Below are 22,523 nucleotides of genomic sequence, written 5' to 3'. Positions count from 1 at the left end.
AGTAGATACCACGGTATTTTGGGATTTTTGGAAATGATGTATATGTGTGTATGTATATACAGGTGGGTTCGTAGAACTCTGGTATTTTGTATTTTTGGTTATGTTTTGGATGTTATGTTTTTCTTCTATATAGGTAAAATACAGGGATTGCGCAGGTTACCACGATGCCTACTATGGGTCGTGAAGATGATAGATGTTTGTTTATAAGTTATTAGAGATTATGTTATATAGTTTAATAGATAAAAAAAAAAAAAAGGATGGAAATTTTGGGTGTCATTACAAGTTGCTTTATTTAAGATGTTCATATTTAAGCGTGAGTTAAGCAATTTGAATTATTTACCAAGCAAATAATGCTATGTCGATTTGGAAATGGATTTACTTTGACATACTTTGACCAAAATTTTAATATTTACCAAATCATTATGATGTAGATGCATTAGGTTCAAATTGGATAAATTTCTTGAATTTTTTTGTATTGGAATGATTTCTCTGAAGTTCTTAGTATACAAGTAGTGTATAGAGAAAGCATGCTAAAATATTCTTGAAAGTGATGTTTGTATTTCAATCAGGTCGTGGATTGTCTAATGTGCATAGTTTTCATGGAGTTCATTTAACAATTTAGCATCATAAATTTATTATATAAACCTGTAAGAGATTTTTTTTTTTTACATATAGGGTCTTTGTGTAAGGATCCCACATCGGGTTTGTAGTAGGGACATCTTGGTCATATTAGGATAATTTGAGTTCCAAATAAATAAGGCATTCTTTAGAACACCTAATTACACAAAACTACAAATTAAGAATATGTGAATATGAAAAGGATTAATAAAAGCACCTCAAGAGCGGGGCCATAAATTATTACTAGGAAAGGTAATTAAGATGTACAACTATTTTGACTTTACTGTAATCCAAAGAGGGGGGTGAATTGGAGTTTTAAAGTTTTTCTCTCCTAGGTCAAATAGCCAGAAACAGTATTTCACAACCCTAGGGTCAATCTAGAGGATATATAAATTAAACTGATAAATACAACTAAATTAAATTTGCACAAGTAAATTGACCAAGCAGGTGGAGCGGCACTGGTTTCGAAAAATGTTCCTATGTCCTCGCCTCAGCTCGTAAACCTGAGGATTCCACTATGGCTCACTAAACAGGTGGAGTGGCACCGGTTACAATCAGGTCAAATTATCGGGACTGACCTCAACCTTTACATACAATCCTTTCAGACTAGACTATCACCCCTTCAGGCCACGCGTGGAATACATCAAATAATCAATACAAATTTTGTTTACAAAAATACATGCTTTTTTAATAAGAAAATTCGTACAAGTATAACCAATGCACTTCACAATGAAAAGATCTATAAGTCCAGTGAAGACAATATCACAACTCTCAAGATAATGTCAGTGTGGCAATCAAAGTATAAGAGTGTGATATGATAATATCTTTGAAATAATATGTATAAGTATATCAACCACAAATAGGGTTTCAAAGATTTCAACAGTATAATTAAATATCTCAAAAATATTTCCAAAAAATCAAGCACAAGAGATATTTAGAACACAAGTTTATCAAAAATATTTTCTTCAAAGAAAACACAAGACAAGCTCAAGAGTCTTGTAATAAAAATGTAAAGACTCACAAGCTAATAAAAGTTTCTCCGCAAAATGGATTTATGAACTAAATCAATGGGGAAAACTTTTGGGTTTAACTCTCTTTAAAAAATCAACAAACAATCACAAACAAGAGAGTATAAGTTTGCAATAGAAATGTAGGTAATCTCAAGATACTCTCACTTATTATGATTTTGCAATGGAATGAGTAAAAGGTGAGGAATATAGGTTTGTATAGGAATGTGTAGCTCAAAGAAATTCAGAGACAAATTTTCTTAATCAGGGTGCTAATCAATCCTTAAACTTTGCAAATGAGGGTATATATATAGACTCTATAAAAAAAATGACCGTCAAAACATAGAGGGAATTATTAAATTTGTTTAATAAGCTTTTAATCCAATTTACCCTTAATTAACCTCAGTTACCGCGATTAAAAATTATGGCAACCCAAGAGTTTCGGTCAACTATATTTTAAGTTCGGCCGACCCAATTGCCAAGTTCAGTTGACCAAGGCACTTTTGAACTGCAGATATAGTTGAATGAATTAAGGTGATTTTGAAAGCGGTCGAGGTTCGGTCAACTATATTTTAAGTTGAGTCTCCTAATCATATAGTTCGGTCAATCCAATAAAAAATGAACTAGAGGTTCGGTTGGCTGAACAGTTGGGTGTCAGACATAAGCCAGTTTGGTCGACTGTGAAAGATATGTTCAAAACCATTCGGTCGACTGAACTGAATATGCACAGCTGGGTTTGGTCAACCAAGACCCTTTCGAATTTTATTTTAAGTCTAGATCCTTGCTAGAGTTTACCATTGATACACATGGTATGATTTGTAGGATAGAGGGGATTTGTGCAAGTGATTGTGTAGGGACCTAGGGTTGATTTAAGGTCTTTGAGCTTATAGTTCCTACCATGTGTGCCATGCATTAATTATTACAAACCTTTGATTATTATTACAGACCCAAATGATTAAAAATATAAAAACAAATGTAAACAATTTGTCTTCATTTTTCTTTGAGCCTCTCCATACACCACCAAGTGATATGATCCTTTTCCATTTCATGTGTAAAGAGATCCTGCACACAAACTCAGGGCAAAGATAAGATACATAGATATTTGTCATTATCAAAATGGGATATGACCTATAAGGTCAACATTCTCCCCCTTTTTGGTAATGACAAATACTTCATGCAAAAGTGGGTATAGCCATGAAAGGCTCCCCCTGAGAATATGCATAAAGGAATTTTAAAGCTCAAACATATAAGGAAGGATAGATATGCAATCAAATTGTTTACCCTAGTTTTGCCTACTTCTCCCACTTTTGGCATCAGAGAAAAGGGCCACGATAGAAAAGATAAAAGCTTATAGGCAAGCAATAGATAATAGTCATTCAAATACAAGATATGGTTTTGGGAAAAAGAATTTTTAGAAATTTCGACAGCATACCATTTGAAAGTGGAGCATTTTCCAAAAAAAAAAAAAAGTTGTATATCGAGGACTTGATTGAATTCAAGTTTACAATAATTTACAACAATCAAATCAAACAGTCCAGTATGGATTAAAATTTTTTTTATAGAAGTACAACTATCAATGCAAAATGAATAACATAAATATTCTCACAAGGTATGAAATATAGCAATGATAGACTTAAATTTTTAGAGTTGTAGTTTTCTGAGTTAAATATCTCCCTCTCAATTTGTGCACTCTATTATATTCCTAGGTGGCATCTCTGTTGTGCATTAGACCTAACTCATGTATAAATCTACCCTCCTGAAGAGGTTTTGTGAGTATGTCAGCCCATTGTTCATTAGTGCACACGAACTCAAGTGCCATATCCTCCTTTTGCACGTGATCATGAATAAAATGATGTCTAATTTCAATGTGTTTGGTTCGTGAATGTGAGATGAGATTCTTTGAAATATTGATTGCACTAGTGTTATCATATTTGATTGGAACTGTGTCATAGTGCAACCAAAATTTCATAAGTTGTTGCTTCATATAAAGCGTTTGAGCACAACAACTTCCAACTACAATATATTCAACTTTGGCTATGGATAAGGCAACATAGTTATGTTTCTTGGAGAACCAAGAAACTAGAGATTGTTCTAAATAATGACAAGTGCCACTAGTGCTTTTTTGATCTACTTTACTACCGACAAAGTCAGCATCTGTGTAACTAACAATCTTAAATGAAGTATGCTTAGGGTGCCACAAACCTAACTCAACAGTCCCAACAAGGTGCCTAAGTGTCCTCTTGACAACTAACAATTGAGACTCCTTAGACATAGCCTGAAATCTAACACACATAAAAACATTTAACATAATGTCAGACCTGCTAGAAGTAAGATATAAGAGACTACCAATCATGTCATGATGAAGTTTGACATCAACAGGGATGCCTTGCTCATCTTAGTCAAGTTTAGTGGAAGAGCTCATAATAGTTCTTAGAATTTTACCATCTTCCATATTAAATTTCTTGAGCAAGTCCCTAACATATTTTGATTGACATATGAAAGTCCCATGTTTAGCTTGTTTGATCTGTAGTTCTAGGAAGAAGCTTAGTTCACCCATCATGCTCATTTCAAATTCGTTTTGCATGCATTTGGCAAACTCATTACACAATTCATCATTTGTTGCTTCAAAGATAATATCATCAACATATATTTGGACAAGGAGCATATAATCATTTTTAAATTTAACAAAAAGTGTAGTATCAATTTTGCCTCTGGTAAAACCATTTTCTAGAAGAAAGCCACTAAGCCTCTCATACAAGCTCTAGGAGCTTGTTTCAATCCATACAAGGCTTTAGATAACCTAGACGTGTGATTAGGATATTTATGATTTTCAAATTCTTGTGGTTGTTCTACATAGACTTCCTCGTTTACATAACAATTCAAAAAGGCGCTTTTGACATCCATTTGATATAGTTTAAAGTTCTTAAAAGTGGCATATGCAAGTAGCATGTGAATGGCTTTCATCCTAGCCACAGGAGCATAGGTTTCCTCAAAGTCTATTCCTTCCTCCTGATTATACCCTTGGGCTACTAGCCTATCTTTGTTTCTAGTCACTACACCATTTTCATCCTTTTTGTTTCTATAAACCCATTTGGTTCCAATAATAGTGTGAACTTTGGGCCTAGGAACTAGGGTCCAAACTTTGCTTCTTTCAAATTGATTTAGCTCTTCCTGCATTGACGTTACGCATGATTCATCCTCTATGGCTTCCTCAATATTTTTGGGTTCTTCCTGAGATAAGAATGCAAAATGACTAACTAAGTTTCTTAAAGAAGACCGTGTGGCAATCCAACGAGAGGGTTTACCTATGATTTGATCTAGGGGATGGTTCCTAATAAATTTCTAGTCTCTAGGAAGTTTTTAAATCTCATTTTCAACTTTATTACCTTCAATGGATTTATCATTAATCTATGAATCTTTATCTACGTTGTTTTCAATTGAGAGCTTATCTAATCCTTTTTTCTAATTCTAATATCATCTTCATCATCTCTTTTTGAAAAAGGATTAGATTCATCAAAGAATACATGAATGGATTTAATAACAGTTAATGTTCTTTTATTAAATACCCTGTATGCTTTACTATTAATAGAATAACCTAGAAAAATTTTTTCATCAGATTCAGAGTCAAACTTTCCTAGGTGCTCATTATCCCTAAGTACAAAGCATATACAACCAAAGACATGAAAATATGATATGTTTGGTCTATGGCTATTCCATAACTCATAGTGAGTCTTACCTATAAAGGGCATGATTAATACTTTGTTCATTACATAACAAGCAATGTTCACTGCTTCGGCTAAAAAATATTTGGGTAATTTATGTTTGTTAAGCATTGTTCTACCCATTTCTTGTAAGGACCTATTCTTTCTTTCTACAACACCATTTTGCTGTGGGGTCCTAGTTGTAGCAAAATTATGAGATATACCCTTTAGTTCATAGTAGTTCTTTATGCCATCATTTTTTAATTTAGTTCTCCTATCACTTCTAATGTGCGTTATTTTGTAGCCCTTTTCATTTTGAATTCTTCAAAGTCTAGTAAATTGATCACATGATTCATCTTTATGTGTAAGAAATAGTTCCCATTTGAACCTAGAAAAATCATCTACAATTGCAAATGCATATAATTTTGCTCCTAGACTCTGAACCTGATTAGGACTAAACAAGTCTAAGTGTAGCATTTCAAGTGGTCTAGTGGTGGATATGATTTTATTTTTCTTAAAACTTGATCTTGTTTGCTTACCCATTTGACATGCATTACAAATTTTATTTTTCACATAAGGTGTTTTTGCTAAGTACTTTTTCACAAGTTTTGACAAGAGATCCATGTTAGCATGCCCTAGATGTCTATTCCACAACCAACTTGCTTCATTTATAGTAGAAAAATATGTTACATGCTGTGAAGCTAAGTTATCAAAACTAGTGGCATACAAATTTTCATGACGATCAGCAGTAAATAGAACTTTGTTATTAGATTTATTCTCAACTATGCATTTGTCATTTTCAAAGGATACTTTATAACTTTTTTCACACAATTGACTAATACTCAGCAGATTATGTTTTAAGCCATCAACAAGTAAGACATTATCAATAATGAGGGAAGGTTCCTTACCAACCTTACCTACACCGATGATTCTGCCCTTTGCGTTGTCCCCAAATGTCTCGAACCCTCCTTCCTTGGGAGTAATTGATGCAAACTTGGCCTTATTGTTGACCCTATGGGTCATACCCTATTTTGATTATGAAAAATACTTTGGTATTTAACATTTGCCAAGTTTGTGTGCAGGACTATATTAGGAAGATCATATTAATGGCATACGGCAACCTGAAGAAAAGTGAAGACCCTGACACATTTATTAATTGTTGTAATGTTATTGGGTCTGTAATAGTAATTAGGATATGATCTGCAATAATCTCTACATGTCATGCATGTAGGATTCTGTAAGCTAAAAAATGCCATAGATTGACCATAGAGACTGAATGACCTTAGGGCACCCTGTTGACCGACACCAGCTTTTTTGGTGTACTTGAAAAGACCCTAGGTCCCTCCACAAAATGCACAAAATTGTCCCCATTATCATGCACTATATCAAGGGAATTAAAATTGGATAAAAATGGACTTAATTGAAAATATTATGAGTGTTCGGACATTGTGTTTAAAACGCTTCGGGCGACTGAACCTTGGATAAGTCAACTTGTTGACTTTTGTTTGGGCACCTGAACCATTTTGAGCATATCTTCCTCGGGCACCAGAACCCTCTAAAGAGAACTTTTCACAAACCTGGGCGACTGAACCTTTTAGTTCAAATTAGACCCTGGGTGACCGAACACAAGAGTCTGGCTACCGAACCTAGGATCGGAAATCCAAAGTCACGAACAAATGATTCTGACTTTGATTCGGGTTGCTGAAACATGACATGGGCAACCGAACTCAGTTGAATATCTTTTAAAGCTGTGTCTGTTCGGGCGACCGAACAAAGGTTCAGCCACTCGAACCTTGGTGGGTTAAAAATATTTTAACCGTAGTAAATTTGGGTCAAGTTGGGTTAATTGTGTTTAAGCTTTTTGAAATTTTTCTAAGAATACCCAATAGGTCCCAAACGATTATATTTTTAACCTTGTCTATAAATAGGGGTTCATTTGCAAGGATTAAGTAGAGATTAAGAAAAATCATTAGCCAAAATCCTCTCAAACCCAAAATCCCATTTTGCCTATAGTACTTCCAAATACTCTCACACCTTCATTCAATTAATTATTTTATGCTTTGTGAGAGTTCTTTCTTGGGTTATTAATTAGTAGAGGTTGCTAATACTCTCAGTGCTTTTGTTTGATTGATTTATTTTTGGGGAGTTAGCGAAGGTTTTCCCACAAATTTCATTTAATAAATCTCGTGTTGGGAAAAACCTAGTAGCTTAAGGATCTTTACATTGTCATTGCAAAGATTCCTATAGCTTGATTTTATTGTGCAAAATATTTTTTTTAACAAGCTATATTATTCTTTCATACAACTCTTGTGCTTGATACAATTTGAGAAAATATTTTTGAGTTCGTTTGAATATTTGATTAGCATCTTTGAAACCATAGTTTATTATTGAGATTTGATATATACTATTTCAAAGAAATAGCTTGATCAGAACACTCTTGAACATTATTGTGATCATATCTTGTTGAGTGTTATTTGCACAATATATACACATCACCAAGCTTACATTTCCTACATTGTTGTGGTTGATTAATTATACTGTACGTAATTGGGTACATATATGCTTTACATGAAAGCATAATCACTGTACCAGTTGATTGTAATATTGTTGTATTTCCAGGCGTGGCCTGAAGAAGGAGACTAGCCCTTTGAAATAGTCCCGAATTGGCTTAGACTCGATTAGGAAAGCTAGGTGCGCTATCCTGGTAAGGTGTGTTGGTTGAGGTCAGCCCCTTAATTGACCTGGTTAAGGTTGAGGTTAGCCCTGTGGTAATTGACCCGGTTATATTAGGTGCCACTCCACCCATTAAATTAGCCATTAGTTTAATCCTCGAGCTTGCAAGCTAGAGGCAGGGATGTAGGCACAGTTGGCCGAACCCCAATAATATATCGTGTATCTATTTATATTTTCGTACTTTATATTTACCGCACATGTGTGTTATTGTGTGAATGATGCACGTGATTTAAATTCTGCATATTACACTTATCTGCACATTTGGGTAGATAGACCTAGGTTGTGAATGTACTGTTCATAAAACCAGTTAACCTAGGAGAAAAAGTTTAAATGCCCAATTCACCCCCCCTTTTGGGAATACACCAAAGCTAACAATGGGTATTAGAGCCTCGTTGCACTAGAATTAAACATTTTTACAAAAAGGTCGCAATGGCTCAATTTGGTGTATCCCCGTTTGGTGAGGGACAGTCACTTTCTTGTCATCCATTGTTTTTTGGTGTTGATTACACCACATGGAAAATTAGAATGAGTATATTTTTGAAATCTATGGACTGGAGGGTCTGGCTTGTGACTGCTAAAGGAAGATGTGCACAAATAAATGAAAATGATTTTAATATGATTAATTCCAATGCCATGGATATACTGTATTGTGCTTAGAGACTAATATTTTTATTGAGATCGTGGCATGTAGTAGTGCACAGGAAATCTAGGATGAACATGAAAGGAAATATGGAGAATCTCGAGAGAATAAAACCACCACTCAAGAAGTGGTAAATGACACGGTAATTGCATTAATAGACAGTGAGGCATATGTTCCTATCTCAGCCTCCGTAGATGATTATGTTATTGAATGCTATGATGTATCTAATGTTGAACCATCTGTTAAATATTTTGATAGTTCTGTTATTGATGCACTTGATGATTCTCATGTTGAATATTGGAATATATCATGCAATGAATCATTCGATTACCCTAGTGATAATTATGCTATTAGCTCATTTAATAATCCATGTGATGCATGTTGTGATGATTCTTGTGCCAAATCCTGTGACATATTGTATGATGAGTCATCCATTAGTTATGATGATAATATTGTATGCATTGATTCATATGAATGTTATAGTGATAAATTTTGTAATGAATCATGTATTGAATCTTACAATGAAAGCATGCCCTCACATACAACACTAGAAAATGAATCATTTAAAATGCATAAGATTCTAATCGGGATATCTAAGAAGAAAACCTTTTTGAAAAATGAGAATAATAGGTTGGCAAAGCAATTAGAAAAATTAAAAGAGTATCATGCCATCCTTGAAAAGAAAAAGGTTACGAAGATCTTGAAAATCATCTGCTTAGAGAAAGAGATAAATGATTATTCTAGCATAACACTTGAAATTAAAAATGAAAAGAATAATCACAATGAATCCTTAAGAATTAAAAGAAATAAATTTTTCAAAAAGCGTTCATGGTTAGTTCATCGAACCCATAATCATGCTACGTCAAGTAAAAATGAAAGAGGCTTAGATAAGAAAATGATTTGGGTAATCATGAAGGAAAACCCTGTAGGACTTAAGGAAAAATGGATTCAAATTGAAATTATCTTCTAGCTAATCTTTTCTTAGTTTCTAGGTTTAAGGGTAGTGATGACCAAAAGGCTAGGAAGTGGTACATGCTTAAAATTCCAAATATTAGTATAGGTATTCACTAGACACTATCTTGTTATACTAAAAATATTTATTCACTTCCAAATGGACATGGCATCTATGCTTGGTACTTAATTCAAAATGCTTAACCCACACTTAAATATAAACATCTTAAGTTAAGCATACTTTGTTCATTACATATAATTGAGCTTTAGGGAATTCGTCTTGCCTTGTATCATTTTACCCTAAACTCATCAATCAAAATTAAGTCATCACTCTAGGTATAAGCACCAATGATAATGAATTCCATATCTATCTTGTGCTAATAATAAGAAATCCCTCTCACAATGAGAATTAGAGGGATCCGCTAAGGGAATTGTATTTTATTGATTAAATCAAAATATCCCCTTTGAAATAAAGATATAAAAATCCTCTAATTTTGGTTCATCTCATCCATAGGAAATCTTTACCACACCACGATAATATCAGGTAGAAATTTTGTCTATTCCTTGGTTCGTATCCTTGCTCCTCTATGTGATCATATCTATAGGATACTTTCCATTCTTCGAAGAGCATTGTTTAAGAAAATTCAAATACTCATAAATGCTCTTTGCCTAAGCAGGTGGACATATCCCTTTCCATGAAAATATCTTAAATCATGTCCACTTATATTGAATACTCTTTGAACATAACAAGAATTATAATCTTTAAGAGTATTTAATCTACGTCACATGCATAGCTCTCAAAACATTAAGTCATATCTTTTAGAGCTTCATGTCCTTAGAAATAAGATAAATGGCTAATATGATGGCCATAGGTTTCAACATATATGGAAATGCAATAACTAAGAAACCTATCCATGAATGTTAAGAAAGAAAAGCCATTTGAACTTGGTCCTCTATAAAATATTGAAATTCATAAGTAAAGAGGCATACGTTGGCTTATGACCCTGAAGAAGTATTGCATGTGAATCCTTGGTCCTCTAAGCCTAAGCATGATTAGCCAAGACTAAATCATGAAAAATCTAAACACTTGGCTAAGTAATTAGAAAATGAATAAGGCATAAAATGGGTTAGTACATAACTCAGGGGGAGCACTTCTTTTCAAAATTTCATGATTCTTTTGAATGCTCTCATTATTATATTTCCACATGTCTTTATGAAAAGCAACACAATACTAAACTCATAACTATCCACTGTTATTCATTGTTCATGTTATATCTTGATAGATAGTGCTTTGTGATTATCTAGTATTTTGAACTGTTATTGAATATACTATTTGATAATACTAGATTGCATGGAACACCATCTACAAAGCTGTTGCAGAAACTTATTTACTTGCATGCTTGTATGGAATGCCAACTGCATGGCTAATGCAGTATGTTGGGTATTGCGTGCTGGTAGTGGATTATAGGTTCTCACATGCTCAAATTACTATTTTGAATTGATTTCTTGAATCTATCAAGTTTGGGTGCATGAAAATTTGGGAAATGTTTGATTTACAAATGAAATGCTGCTGAAATTTTGGCAGGATTTTTCCTAAACCAAAACCTTGTGTTAAAGATGATTAGGATAAAATTAGCGCTAAAATCTTTTTGAAAGGATGAGTGAAAATAAATTGAATAATTAAACTTCATCCTAGCATAATCATTTATAAAGGCTAAAATCCATCCCTATAGGAAGCACATAAATGACTTATATGCATCACTTTCTTCTATTGAAATATTGAGGCTCTTCTGAAAATCCCTGAACATTATATCTTGCACTTAAAGTTTTATGTTTTGATATGGAATGTTCATGGGTCATGAACTCTATTGTATGCCTTAATATAAACTCTTCTGATGCGTCCATGGTCTATAGGGACAACTATACTAATTAAGTGACAAATTCAATTGATAAATATTCAGTATAGTTGATTTTAAAGTGTCAAAATGAATGACTTATACTACTGAGCATAATGACATTAATCCTTGATTAGTATAAGTAGTTAAAGAATCTAAGCACGTACTCAAATTTATAGGGGGAGCATCTGAAATTAAGATGTCTATCATGTTATGCTCACCAACATGTTTTTTGGCTTAGATGTGCTTTAAGTTGTATTGTGGCATATGATTGAATGAAATGTTTTATTGAAAATCTTACGTTGATATATGTTTTTTTGCCACATGTTGTTTGTGTTTGTCATGTGATCCTTGCTTTAAATTGTTTGACATCTTTAAGATCATTATGGTTTTGGTTTTCTTGTTATGTTATGAATGTACTTAAATGCTAAAATCAGAAAATTTGCACTTGCTTGCTTGTTTCAAAATTAAAATTTCATTTTCTGCAAGCAACCCCAGTACTTTAAGCAAACATCATAAGGGGATATATATATATATATATATATATATATATATATATATATATACATATATATTTAGTGTAATACTTTATGGCAAGAACTAATTTCAAAACTAAAACATTTTCTCTTGCCTCATTATTACTATATACATAAATGTTTTTAAGTCATATAACTGGTTCTGTAACTAAACATGAAAATGCATGCGAACTAATTAGACTGTTTTTATGCTCAAATCTTCTATTTGGTATCATATATCATGTGCTTTTAACTCAAAATTTTCACGAGTCTTATGATATGATTTAAATTGCCATCGTTTGTGGATAATTTTTGTCTAGTTACATTTGTCATGTCATTTAAATCATTTAAATGACCAGTTATTTAGTTTGTGTGCTAAATTGCTAAACCTGTAAATGCTTTATACTCCATGAATTCGTTTGTGCCATGAAATGCATAACTATCATATCTATTACATGTTGATAGTTATATTTGCATTTTGAGAATACTGAACTGTTTGAGTTGATTGTTGTGAATATATTGTAAATTTTAAAACTCCAAACAGGTCATTTCTATATAGGTATTTTTTGGGAAATGCTTTATTTTTAAACGGCATACTATTGAAATTTCTAAAATTTTTCTCAATCTTATCGTGTATTTAAATGATTCATACTCAAATGCCTTGCTTACATACTTTATATTTGTAGCCCTTTTTTTTTGTTGCCAAAAGGGGGAGAAAAGGCAAAAATTAGGTACAATTGGGTACTTGAAAAATATTTGTTTGCATTGAGAAATCTTTAACATTATGCATAATGCTAAGGGGAGCCTTTTGAGGCTATACCCACTTTTTGCATAGTGTATTTGTCATCATAAAAAAGGGGAGATTGTTGACCCTATGGGTTATACCCTGTTTTGATTATGACAAACACTATGGTAACGTTTGCCAAGTTTGTGTGTAGGACTATATTAGGAAGATCATATTAATGGCATGCAGCAACCTGAAGAGAAGTGAAGACCTGACACATTTATTAATTATTGTAATTTTATTGGGTCTGTAATAATAATTAGCATATGGTTTGCAATAATCTCTCCATGTCATGCATATAGGTTTCTGTAAGCTCAAAAATGCCATAGACTAAACATAGAGACTGAATGACCTTAGGACACCCTGTCGACCGACGCCAGCTTTTTTGGTGTACTTGAAAAGTCCCTAGGTCCCTACAAAAAATGCACAAAATAGTCCCCATTATCATGCACTATATCAGGGGAATTAAAATTGGATTAAAATGGACTTAATTGAAAATATTATGAGTGTTCGGGCATTGCGTTTAATACACTTTGGGCGACCAAACCTTGGACAAGTCAACTTATTGACTTTTGTTTGGGCACCCGAACCATTTTGTGTGTATCTTCCTCGGGCACCTGAACCCTTTAAAGGAAACTTTTGACCAACCCGGGCGACCGAACCTTTTAGTTCAAATCAGACCCCAGGCAACCGAACACAAGAGTTTAGGCTACCAAAGTCATGAACAAATGTTTTTGACTTTGATTCGAGCTACCAAAACACGACACAGGTGACCAAACTCAATTGAATATCTTTTAAAGCTGTGTCTATTCGGGCGACCGAACAAAGGTTCAGCCACCCGAACCTTGGTGGGTTAAAAATATTTTAACCGTAGTAAATTTGGGTTAAGCTGCGTTAATTGTGTTTAAGCTTTTTGAAATTTTTCTAAGAATACCCAATAGGTCCTAAACGGTTATATTTTTAACCTTGTCTATAAATAGGGGTTCATTTGCAAGGATTAAGTAGAGATTAAGAAAAATCATTAGCCAAAATCCTCTCAAACCCAAAATCCCATTTTGCCTATAATACTTCCAAATACTCTCACACCTTCATTCCATTAATTATTTTCTGCTTTGTGAGAGTTCTTTCTTGGGTTATTAATTAGTAGAGGTTGCTAATACTCCCAGTGCTTTTGTTGGATTGATTGATTTATTTTTGGGGAGTTAGCAAAGGTTTTCCCACAGATTTCATTTAATAAATCTTGTGTTGGGAAAACCCTAGTAGTTTAAGGATCTTTGCATTGTCATTGCCAAGATTCCTATAGCTTGATTTTATTGTGCAAAATATTTTTTTAAACAAGCTATATTATTCTTTTAAACAACTTTTGTGCTTGATACAATTTGAGAAAATATTTTTGAGTTCGTTTGAATATTTGATTAGCATCTTTGAAACCATAGTTTATTATTGAGATTTGATATATACTATTTCAAAGAAATAGCTTGATCATAACACTCTTGAAAATTATTGTGATCATATCTTATTGAGTGTTATTTGCACAATATATACACATCACCGAGCTTACATTTCCTACATTGTTGATGTGTGGTTGATTAATTATACTGTGTGTAATTGGGTACATATATGCTTTACATGAAAGCATAATCACTATACCAGTTGATTGTAATACTGCTGTATTTCTGGGCATGACCTGAAGAGGGAGACTAGCCCTTTGAAATAGTCCCAGATTGGCTTAGACCCGGTTAGGAAAGCTAGGTGCGCCATCCTGGTAAGGCGTGTTGGTTGAGGTCAGCCCTTTAATTGACCTGGTTAAGGTTGAGGTTAGCCCTGTGGTAATTGACCCGGTTCTATTAGGTGCCGCTCCACCTGTTAAATGTGCCATTAGTGGAATCCTCGGGCTTGCGAGCTAGAGGCGGGGACGTAGACACTGTTGGCCGAACCTCGATAACATATCGTGTGTCTATTTATATTTTCGTACTTTATATTTACCGCACGTGTATGTTATTGTGTGAATGATGTGCATGATTTAAATTCTGCATATTACACTTATCTGCACATTTGGGTAAATAGACATAGGTTGTGAATGTACTGTTGATAAAACCAGTTAACCTAAGAGAAAAAGTTTAAATGCCCAATTCACCCCCCCCCCCCTGTTGGGAATACACCAAAACTAACACTTATCACCAGTCATGTGTCGTGAACAGCCGCTATCCATATACCACTTGTCCTTAGATGAGGATGATCTTAAGCACACCTGCAAAAGTATCTAAGTAACTGATGCTGGTCCTCTAATTCTGTTGGGTCCAAAGGGTTTAGTGCTTGATTCACCTTTGACTCTCCACACTTTCTTAATTTTCAGATGTTTATTTATTAAAGGATAGTCAAATTGAATATGACCTATATGTTTGCATTTATAACATGTTATTTTCCTGATTGATTCTTTAGGTAAAATATAGGAATTTGATTTACGAGTAAAATATCCCATGTAAAGATCATTTTGCCTAACATTCCCAATTCCATTAAATCAGAGGCCTTCTTTACTAAGCGAATTTCTTTGGACCCCGAGAAGTTTTTCAAAATTTTTTGGCCCTCTGTAAATTTGTAGATAATTTTGGAGCTATCCTCCAATTTTCTTTCAAGTTCAACCATTTTCAAATTCTTTTCTTCTTGCCAAGTAGAGTGAACAGATTTTACCATTTCAAAAAGATTTGGCCAATTTTCACATTTCTTTTTCAAAACATCATTTTCATTGGTCATCTTATTTAGCAATTTTGACACACTAATGTATTCATACTGCAATGCTTTATACGTTGGCATGCTACCAGTCACAATCATCATCATCAGAATAATAAAAGGATAAAGAGTAGGATGATAATACCTCATCATTGTGTGCCATCAAGCACAAATTAACAACTTGAGAGCCACTTCCATCAATGTCTGAATCACTGCTATTTTGTTTGTACCACGATGTGCCAACTTTCATTGCTTTCTTCTTCTTCTTCTTTTTATTCCTTTTTCAGCAATGGGGAGTCTGGCTTGATATGCCTTTGTTGCAGTTGTAGCATGTGGGAGCATTTGATTTTTCTTTTCTTTTGCTTGGTTCTCCCATTTCAGATACTGAATCTCTAAACCTTTTATATGGCCTGCTATTCTTTCTGAATAACCTATTGAATTTTCTCGTAAGCATAGCCATGTCATCTCCCGATTCTGGTTCGCTACAATCAGTAGACATATTAGTTGATGTTTTCAAAGTAGTCACATTTTTTATTTTATTTTGCTCATTTACACTCTCATTAATGGCCAACTCGTATGTGATGAGTGACCCTATTAGTTCATCTAGGGAAATTGCTTTTAAGTCCTTACTTTCAGCTATAGCAGTAGCCTCTGCTTCCCAAACAAGAGGTAATCCCCTAACAATTTTCCTAATCATCTCATATATGGGATAAGTCTTGCCTAATGCCTATAGTGAGTTAGTGATATGATTGAAACGAGTGTACATGCTCTGAATAGATTCACCAGTGTTCATCCAAAGTGCTTCGCATTTACTAGTCAACATATCAATTCTATTACCTTTAACATCTCTAGTACCTTCATAAGTAACCTCTAAATTATCCCAAATTTCCTTGGTAGTAGTGTGACGACCTGTTTAATTTCCACATATTTTTTTTTCATAATATAATAAAATCAATATCACAAAACCTAGAAGATCATAATCCAACTGGACCCGTGGGTACCAGGGATACATCAGAACACATAACGGAAGCCTAAGCAGCAAGAAACATGCAATCATAATATCATAAATATAGAATCATCCAACACAATACCAGAGTTACTATATCCACTGTATTTATATACACATAGTACACCACCTAAAAAATATCTAGGGCCATTCCAAAAAATACATCCAACCCTATCAAAACTCTTACCCTTTAGGAAGGGTAGATCAACAACACTAGATCAGCGGGGCTTTACCTGCTCTCCTATCAGGGGCTCTTGAAATGTTTATAAAATTTTGGGGTGTGACACCTCTCAGTAAGGGAAATAAACTAACACTAGTGTGTGGCAACATGAGCATTCCTGTGATATACATATAATCATAAATAGAACCAGTAAAACTGTATATACATCATTTTTAGGAAAACATGTGTAATCAACATGGCAGAACATAATGGTTTCCATAGCATGATTTATCTCATATAAATAATAATACGAAAACAATCCTAGTAGGTTAGCTAGCTGTTTTCATGTATTACCCCCACATGACTAGGTTGTGTGGCTCAAAGGCAGGACGTAACAATGGTTGGTCAACCACTACCAAGTCAAAAGTATAGTCTGTAAATCTAATGGGTCTGCCAGACCTAGTTCGTAGACCAGAGGCACTCACACACTTCTTAAAAACTACATCGAACATCCAATCTCAGACCACTCCATACAGTGGCATTGACATAAATATCATGATCATGATGACCATGGACACATAGCAATGATACCGTGCAAGTGCTAGCCTAGACCAAGCCAACCAGCATTTGATATCATAAAACATATACTAAAACTGTGATACATGGATATTTCATATCATTAATTATCAAATCAATCATATCATTTTGCACATATATGTAGATCATGAAAATCATCAGCTCGTATGGTGGTATTTCACATTTTACCATAGCTTGGCCTATACGTCGGCAAATCATATCCATAGCACAGCCCGTACGCTGGCAAATCATTTCCATAGCTCAGCCCGTATGTCGGCAAATCATATACATAGCTCAGCCCGTATGCTTGCAAATCACATCCATAGCACGGCCCATACGCCGGCAAAATATATCCATAGTTCAGCCCGTACACTAGCAAATCATACACATAGCACGGCCTGTACGCCGGTAAAAAATATAAAAATCTTGGCCCGTACGCCAATTTTTCATTATAAAAATCCGTATCATTAACACATTCCCAGAAAATAGTTTTTCATTATAACTTTTACTCATGCCACACGAAATAGGTTTTTTGTATATTTAACATACCATTATTTTCAGTAGTACTTTCTAAATATAAATCATATATAAATATATTTATTTTCCTAGAATCAAATGCTGTAATAATATTCTTAAATTTCCATAAAAGAACTAGCTTAGTTTATCCCCTTACCTGATTCTTGAAAAGCCTCTAAGAAAATCTATCTCGCACCCGCAGGGTTCCCTACTCAACACCCTGGAAACAACATTCCCCAGAACTAAAGGTCAGTATTTTTACGTGTACAATACTTTCTACAACTATCAAATAACCAAATATTGAGTAGAAAGTCTTACCCTCGATTTGGGATGGTTTCCAACTCAGCCCCACCGATGATCTGCTCTGGCAGACTTGTAGAGAACTTTCCCAGGAGCGTCGTCATGGCTTTAGATTGTCGAACCGGAGGAAAAACAACTCAAGATCTTAGAGATAAGGAGGAAAAACCGAAAGATGAGAGAGAGAGAAGTTCTGCACAAAAAATTGACTGAAAAATCACATATAACCCTACTTATACTGCGGGATTCATTGATGAGCCACATCAGCTCGTCGACGACTCCTGTAGAAAGTTCTCGTCGATGAACTTCAACTCTTGTCGAAAAATTTCAGGCTTCCAAAAATCCTCTCTCGGTATCTTCTCGTCAACGAGACCCTAAAGAACCCTCATCGACGAAACCCCTATGTTCATCGACTAGTCCTGGAAATTTTCTCAGGATTTATCCCATCCAAAATGCAACATCGTCGATTGCCTCCTTCTATTTCCAATTCCATTTTTATTATTATTTAAATACCATTATCCTTCGGGCCGATACAAGTAGAACATGCCATAACCCTGTTAAATTCATTTACAACAAGTCCACAGTATACAATATTCATTGCAGTTGCGTTTATACTTACAACTTTCATATCTTCATCAGTGTACTCTTCCTCAGTCTTAGGTACTCTAACATCATCTTCAATTTTCATGGGAACAAAATTTCCTTTAAAGACAACTCTCCACGCTTTCCAAATAACTGTTTGAAGGTAAATGCGCATCATTTGTTTCCAGAAGGTGTAATTCACATCGCTGAAAACAAGAAGACATGTCGAAGAGGGTCCCTCAAGAAAGAGGTTACAGTATGATGAGTCATTTTGACCTTTATGCAAGAAAATGGTTTAAGTCTAAGCAACTAGGCTCTGATACCAATTGTTGACTTTACTGTAATTCCAAGAGGGGGTTGAATTGGATTTTTAAAATTTTTCTCTCCTAGGTCAAATAACCAGCAGCAGTATTTCACGACCCTAGGGTCAATCTAGAGCATATATAAAATAAACTAATAAATACAACTAAATTAAATTTGCACAAGTAAATTAACCAAGCATGCACAGAATAGTAAAGCAAGTAAAGTAGAGATAACACCAGATATGTTATCGAGGTTCAACAAATGTGCCTATGTCCCCTGCTTTGCTCGCAAGCCTAAGGATTCCACTACGGTTACCTTAATGGGTGGAGTGGCACCGATTACAACTAGGTTAAATTATCAGGATTGATCTCAACCTTTATATACAATCATTTCGGGCTAGACTATCACCCCTTTAGGCCGCATTTGGAATACAACAAATAATCAATACATAATTTGTGTACAAAAATAAGGGCTTCTCCAAGTAGAAAATTTGTACAAGTATAACCAATGCACTTCACAATGATAAAACCTATAAGTTCAGTGAAGACAGTATTACAATGCTCAAGATAATGTCAGTGTGGCAATCAAAGTGTGAGTGTGTGATATGATAATATCTTTGAAACAATATGTATAAGTATATCAACCACAAATAGGGTTTCAAAGATTTCAACAGTATAATCAAATATCTAAAAAAATATTTCCAAAAAATCAAGCACAAGAGATATTTAGAACACAAGCTAGTCAAAAATATTTTCTTCAAAGAAAATACAAGACAAGCTCAAGAGTCTTACAATAAATTGCAAAGACTCACAAGCTAATAAGAATTTCCCCAAAAAATGGATTTATGAATTAAATCAATAAGGAAAACTTTTGGGCTTAACTCTCTTTAAAAAATCAACAAACAATCACAACCAAGAGAGTATAATCTTGCAATAGAAATGTAGGTAATCTCAAGATACTCTCATTTAGTATGATTTTTCAATGGAATAAGTAAAAGGTGAGGAATATAGGCTTGTATAGGAATGTGTAGCTCAAATAAATTCAAAGAAAAAAAATTTTTTAATCAAGGTGCTAATCAATTCTTAATCTTTGCAAATGAGGGTATATATATAGACTCTATAAAAAAAATGACTGTTGGGATATAGAGGGAATTATTAAATTTGTTTAATAAGCATTTAATCCAATTTACTATTAATTAACCTCAGTTACCGCAATTAAAAATTATGGCGGCCCGAGAGTTTTAGTCAACTATATTTTAAGTTCGGTCGACCTAATTGCCATGTTCGGTCAACCGATGCACTTTTGAACTACAGATAGAGTCGACTGAATTAAGGTGATTTTGAAAGCGTTCAAGGTTCGGTCAACTATATTTTAAGTTTAGTCTACTAATCATATAGTTTAGTCGACCCAATCAAAAATGAACTAGAGGTTCGGTCGGCTGAACAGTTGGGTGTCAGACACGAGCCAGTTCGGTCGACTGTGAAAGATATGTTCAAAACCGTTCAGTTGACTGAACTGAATATGCACAGCTGGGTTTGGTCAATCGAGACCCTTTCAAATTTTATTTTAAGTCTGGATTCTTGCTAGAGTTTACACTTGATACATTTGGTATGATCTGTAAGATAGAGGGGATTTATGTAAGTGATTGTGTAAGGACCTAGGGTCAATCTAAGGTCTTTAAGCTTATAGTTCCTACCATGCATGCCATGCATTAATTATTACAGACCTTTGATTATTATTATAGACTCAAATGATTAAAAGTGTAAAATACAAATGTAAACAATTTGTCTTCATTTTTCTTTGAGCCTCTCCATACACCACCAAGTGATATGATCCTTTTCCATTTCATGTGTAAAGAGATCCTACACACAAACTTAGGGCAAATATAAGATACACAGATATTTTTCATTATTAAAATAGGATATGACCTATAAGGTCAACAAACTACTAGAGGAGTTAGTTATATGAATCATTTTTTATCAAGTCTGACAATCATTTAGCTTTTCCTCTTTTAGCTCATGAACTATTAGTGATGGTTTGTAAAACCTCATTCAACAAATTTGCGACACGAAGACATATCAAGTTTCAACAACTTGATATGTCTCATCTAGTATGTGACATGACTGTGTGGTGGCCAACCTATAAAAACATTAAAGAAAGCCCTATGAGATATCATAATGCATCATTTTAAGAGAATATGGACGTGAAATTATTTTCATAGAAAATTTACGTATGAAGGAAACATGGTGTTTCATATTATGGTCTTTGACTCAACTGCCTGTGAGAGGAAATGCCCACTGTTTGATCATCATCATGTGAAATTAGAAGATAATGATCAAAACCAAGAGAATGATCAAAGTTTCAAACTAATCCCTGTGAAGGATTTCAGAGGTAAGTAATATTTTGTATTATGGTTTCTTCTGTTGACGTTTTGAGTCTGCTCCCTAGTTTTGATAATGACAAACCGCAAGTATCTTATGTGTGTAATTAGTACATGAACATGTATAATATTCATCACACACATAAGGGCAAGAAAACATGGAAGCCAAGATAGGACTTAATTCTCACTCCGGCATATTCCATGAAGTCAAGAGCAAGGAAAAAGGAGAAGACATATTCATTTCTATTGTAATGCATTTTGTTTCATATTTTGGGTTTGTAATAATGGTTCTGTAATTTAATGCATTACATGCATGATGGTTGCATTAGCTCAAGAGGCCATAGGTTGACCTTAGGACCCCATGCACATAAATCCCTTAAGCTCAAATAACACATTTATACAAACAGGGATAAAACTTAGGGTTAAAATTACGTTTTTAATAGCCTCGGTCGACCGAACCAACCTAGTAATAACTAGCTTGATCTACCGAACACTCTATTGGCTAAAAAGTCAAAGTGTTAACTAAGCCTTGATCAACCGTCAACCGAACCCCAAGCAGTGTAAAAGCCTTGGTCGACCAAACCGGTTAGAAGTTAACATGTTGACTTCACGTGGTCGGCCGTTATACATTAATGAAGGTATCGTCCTTGGTTGACCAAACAAGAACTTGTCTGACCCCCTAATTGTTCAACCGAAAAAATGTGTAGTTCATTTTTGCCACGGTTGACCAAACCTAGATGAATATCCGACCATCCTTTATCTTGGTCGATCGAACCTACGGAGGGTTCAAAATTGCCTTGAGATGGTTGACCATATCTCCAATTCAAAGTTGCCATGTTTGACCAAACTTGTTAAAGTGGTCGATCGAACCTTAAATATGGTCGGCTGAACCTCTTGGGTTGCCAAAATTTTTACTAAGGTAAAACAGGGTTAATTTTCACTAAACATAATTAAATAATTTTCAAAATACCCTTGATATCCCCAAACGGTCACATTTTGTGGGAATCCTGTATATACTCCCTCATTTATCCATTTTAGCATGAGATTAGCACTTTGATTAGCAAACTTTTTCTCTCAGAATCTTTTGTTGGTAAATCTTTCATACTCCAAATTTTTATAAAGCATATTG

This window comes from Malania oleifera, chromosome 2 (genome assembly GCF_029873635.1).
Source record: "Malania oleifera isolate guangnan ecotype guangnan chromosome 2, ASM2987363v1, whole genome shotgun sequence".
NCBI classification, from domain to species: domain Eukaryota; kingdom Viridiplantae; phylum Streptophyta; class Magnoliopsida; order Santalales; family Ximeniaceae; genus Malania; species Malania oleifera.
This window is presented reverse-complemented; position numbering follows the sequence as displayed.